This window comes from Solanum dulcamara, chromosome 4 (assembly GCF_947179165.1).
Source record: "Solanum dulcamara chromosome 4, daSolDulc1.2, whole genome shotgun sequence".
NCBI classification, from domain to species: Eukaryota; Viridiplantae; Streptophyta; class Magnoliopsida; order Solanales; family Solanaceae; genus Solanum; species Solanum dulcamara.
In genome coordinates, this window is record NC_077240.1 from 58,252,275 (window position 1) to 58,257,625 (window position 5,351).

Consider the following 5,351-nt stretch of genomic DNA (forward strand, 5'->3'; position numbering starts at 1 on the left):
CTCCAATTTCTGATGGAATAGCTCCCCAGTTTTTGATGTCCCTAAGCAAAAACTAACAGCCAAATACAAACAACCAAACAACCACAAAATCCAGAAGGAAGTTGCTGCTCTGCACAGTCCTTGTGTAGGACTCTTAGTGATGGCTGCAGGTTCCCTAGGCTGCTTGTTGGTCTTTGTTTTGAGGTGGTTAGACTTCTTGGAATAGCTCTCCAATTTCTGATGGAATAGCTCTCCAGTTGTTGATGTACCTGCAGCTACACAACAACCAGGAGCCAGCAGGACAGGGGTTGCACAATGGGCTGCTGCAAGTGTTGAGCTTTTAGAGAGTTCATGGATGGAGTGGAGAAACTGCTGAAGGTTTGTGTGCAGCTCCAATTTTGTGTTGGAGCATGCTTCACAGAACAGAGGATCTTCTCTTGTGATCTGGTTCAAGTTGCTTGTGTGTGGCTCCCCATTAGTTATTGCACCTAAACAAAAACAAACAAAGGAATACATACAACCAAACAAGTACCAAAAACAATAGGGGGCTCCATTTCTGCACACTCCTTTTGTTTCAGTCATGGAGAGTCCTGTAGCAGTGTTGTCCTCCATGTATTTGTTGTTAGAGCATGCTGGTGTATATCTCCAACAACCTGCAATTACACAGCAAATAACCAAAGACAAGCAAGGACCTGTACAGGTTAATAGAAGAGAAAGGATCTCAAAAAGAGTTTTGGAGCCTGTTAGCATTTTCCATATCGCTCGACTAACGTCTCCTCTTATCCGTTTGAGCTGGAACTTTCTGAAGTTTGCATATATATTCTCTCCTTTATCCATGCAAAGTTTGAAGGCTTGTTTCCCAAGATGGAGCTTCAATTTAGCAAAATTCTTCCTTTTTAATTTTAAGACAGCTGATTGTTTCAAGCTCGCTCGCCTAACGTTTCTAATTGTCCGTTTCGGCTGAAATTTCTTGGGCCTTGTCAAAAAAACATAAGCTACAATCCTGCAAATTTTGGGAGCCTTTGGACAGGCCCACATGATACCCCTCACCCTGCACCTGCTGCCCTGCTGAGGCTTAGAGGCTGCAGGGGGTTTGGAGGATGTATTTGTGCTCTTCTCTATGTATTTGTTGTTGAAGAGTGCTGCTATATCACTCCAAACACCTGCAGTAATACAGCAAACAAACCCAAACAAGACATAATATACACAGACTAGCAATAGAGATAGGACCTCATTAAGAGCCTTGGAGACTGTTATCATTTTCCAAGTCGCTCGACTAACGTTTCCAATTCTCCGTTTGAGCTGAAACTTTATGAAGGTAGTATATATATCCTCTCCTTTAGTCCTGCAAAATGTGAAGGCTTGTTTCCCAAGTTGGAGGATCCAAATTACTAAAGACCCTCTCTTTATGCTTAAGGCAGCTGAATGTTTCCATGTCGCTCGCCTAACGCCTCCGATTATTCGTTTGGGCTGAAACTTTTTGGGACTTGTCAAAATATTATATTCTACCATCCTGCAAAGATTGGGGGCCATTGGACAGGTCCACATGTTACTCCTCACCCTGCACCTGCTGCCCTGCTGAAGCTTAGAGGTTGCAGGGTGTTTGGAAGTTGTTTTTGTGCTCTTGTCTATGTATTTGTTGTTGAGGAATGCTAATATATTACTCCATACACCTGCAATAATACAGCAAACAAGCCCAAACAAAACATAATATACACAGACTAGCAATAAAGAAGGGACCTCAGTAAGAGCTTTGGAGAGTGTTATCATTTTCCAAGTCGCTCGACTAACGTCTCCAATTATCCATTTGAGTTGAAAATTTATGGAGTTAGCATATATATCCTCTCCTTCAGTCCTGCAAAGTTTGAAGACTTTTTTCCCAAGTTGGAGGGTCCAAATTACTAAAGACCCTCTCTTTAGGCTTAAGGCAGCTGAATGTTTCCATGTCGCTCGCCTAACGCCTCCAATTATCCGTTTGGGATGAAACTTCTTGGGACTTGTCAAAATAATATATTCTAACATCCTGCAAAGTTTGGGGGGCATTGGACAAGTCCACATGCTACTCCACACCCTGCACCTGCTGCCCTGTACCATCCTGCTAAATCCTAAATCTATTGGTAAGGAGATTATCCTATAAGAGCAGTAAATTAGGGGGACTCTCCCTTTTTCAATGGACCTAATTATCATTATTAATATCAGTTAATAACTCAATGTATGAAGAAGTTCCTTCAATGTGGTTGATTGATCTTCTTCATCTTGGTTCTCCTGAAGCTAGCCATGCCAGCTTTGTCCATTTTGTAATGTCCCTTGGTCTCTCTTGGAAGCTGCTGAAAGCTGTAGTAGTGTTGTGTATAGCTTTTCATGTGGCTTTCCTTTGAGAGTGAATCTGCAGTGTAATTAGCTTCCCTAAAGATATGACTGAACTGGAAATTCTCCAGTTTGCTAACCAATACCTGCAATTCAATAGTATAAGCAACAATGTTCCATGGAGGTTTAGCCTCTTGTTTGAGCCACTTGATTAGAAGTTCAGAATCCACTTCAAGGGCTACCCTGCTGTATCCATGTTGTAGGCACCACTGAATACCAATAATTGCAGCCTGCACTTCAGCTTGGTTATTAGAACCACAACCTAGTGGAGATGCAAAAGCATATATTAACACTCCATTATGGTCCCTTAGAATGCCCCCTGCCCCTATCTTCCCTGGATTGTTAAGGGCACTCCCATCTGTGTTTAGTTTGATCATTGTAGGCTGTGGTTTAGTCCAGCATACTTTGGTTATTCTCAATTCATGTTGGCTTTTTTCAACCATGGTAACCAAATCTGCCCAATTACTTGGCAAATCAATATATGGATACACAGTGGAGATAAGCATATATAGATCTTTGGATATTGAGAATATTACTCTAGTTGCATTAGACTTCTTGCCCCCATACTTGCAGGCACATCTATTCTTCCATAGATTCCAACACACAAAAATGGGGGTGGCCTGCATTACTAACTTATGTAGCTCATTGTTAGTTTTGATTAGCCACCACCTCATCAATAGGTTTTTTAGATGAATGTTGCTGTGTTGCAGACCCCAGTACCCTGAGAAGTGCTTCCATATGTGTTGTGCAAAGTAACCTGATACAAAGATATGCTCTATATCATCAAGACCTGCTCTATAACAACAGGAGCATGCTGCAGGAGCATGTCCAAATGCTACTATTCTGTCATTTGTGGGGAGTTTAAGTCTGAAAGCTCTCCAAAGCAGAAAAGAGGCCTTGAAAGGAATACTATTGTGCCATATGTTGCTGTTAGTGGTTGATCTTGTCTTTTTCTTCCTTACCAACTCCCAGGCTGATGAACAAGTGAAATTACCATGAGAGTTAGGCTTCCAGTAAGCTTGATCCTGCATATTTAGATTGTAGCTGATGGGAGTGCTGAGAATTCTGTGCACCAGCTGAGGGGGTGCATGTTTTCTTACTTTCTCTTCATTCCATCCTCCATTTTCCATGAATTCTGATACAATAGAGTTATTCAATCTGGGGAGACTTTCATTGTGGTAAGCTAAGGGACCTACCCCTAGCCAATCATCCCACCAAAAGCTGCTTGTTCCAGACTTAATCCACCACTGTATATGAGGTTCTATATCCTTTTTGTTGCTCATCATATGCTTCCACATTAGGGACTGTCCTGTGTTCCACTTTTTAATGACTGGATGAGCCCTTTGGCAGTATTTTGCTTTAAGGAATTCCCCCCATAGTGTCTTCTTTGATCTGAAAGTCCACCACTGTTTGTATTGGAAGGATAAGCACACATCCTCTAATGTTTTAACACCTATACCACCCTCCTCATAAGGATAACTGAGAGTATCCCAAGAGGCCCAGTGATATTTTCTTCTTTCAGTATCCCATCCCCAAAAGAAGTCAGCAATTAGTCTTCTGATCTGATTCATGGTGGTCTTGGTAGGATTGATAGCTGACAGCAGGTGTATAGGAATGGATTGCAGCACTGTTTTCACCAAGGTGACTCTACCTCCATAGCTTAACATTTTAGTCTGCCATCCCCTAATCCTGCTTAGAACCTTAGAGACCATACTAGAGAAGTATATGATCCTTTGTCTTTCTATATATAGGGGGCAGCCTAGGTAAGTGATTGGGCCATGAGTGCATTTGTATCCTGTGATCATGCTGACCCTATCCACCACACCAGAGGGAGTATTCAGTGGCATCATGATTTGACTCTTATCTTTATTGATAAGTTGTCCTGAAATAGCTTCATACAGTTTAAGAGTTTTGGTAATCAGTGTAAGTGAGAAGTTGCTGGTAGATGTGAAAATGATCACATCATCTGCAAAGCTCAAGTGATTTACTTGAGGACCTCTTCTTTCCATCTGGAAACCTGTGTATAAATGATGGTGATGAAGATTGTTGAGAAGCCTAGACAGAACTTCAGCTCCAATGATGAATAAGGTAGGGGATAGGGGGTCTCCTTGCTTGAGTCCTCTTGTAGAGTGGAAGAAGCCATGCCTTGCACCATTAATGATGACTGAGTACCAATTGTTTGACATAATCCTCCAAACCATATCAATCAACACTTCTCCAAACCCCATTTTCCTCATGACCCTACAAATGAATGACCAAGAGACCCTATCATAGGCCTTGGCCATATCCAGCTTTATCACCACATTATCCCCAGCCTTTGGTCTCTTAATATTGTGGATGATTTCTTGAGCTAACATTATGTTCTCAGCAATACTCCTACCTTTAACAAATCCAGATTGGTTATCTGAGATTAGCTGAGGCACTATAGGAGCAATTCTGATGCTTATCAACTTAGAAATGATCTTGTTAGTGAAGTTGCTGAGAGAAATAGGCCTGTATTCTGATAGGCTGTTGGGATGCTCATTCTTAGGAAGTAGAGCTAAGCATGCATGAGAAATAAACTTGGGAATACCATGTCCATTGAAGAAATACTGGACTAATCTCAGTAGGTCTTCACAGATGATATCCCAGCATGAATGAAAGAATTTCCCATTCATTCCATCTGGTCCAGCAGCTGATGTAGGGCTCATAGAAAATACAACTTTCTTCAGCTCATCCATAGTAGGTAAGGCTTGCAGGCTCTCATTCTGCTCCTCTGTAACCATCCTTGGAATGCACTTAAGAACATCTTCCCTGATCAGTCTCTCTTCTCCAGTGAATATTTTTTCAAAGTGTGCTGTGGCAGCTCTTGCAATATTGTCTTCACCTTGAATAGTATTGCCTTGTTCATCACTAATCTGATGGATGAATAACCTTCTTCTTCTTCCTCTGATAATAGCATGAAAATAGCTGGTATTGGCATCTCCATCTTTGAACCAATGAAGTTGACTTTTCTGCTTTAAGAT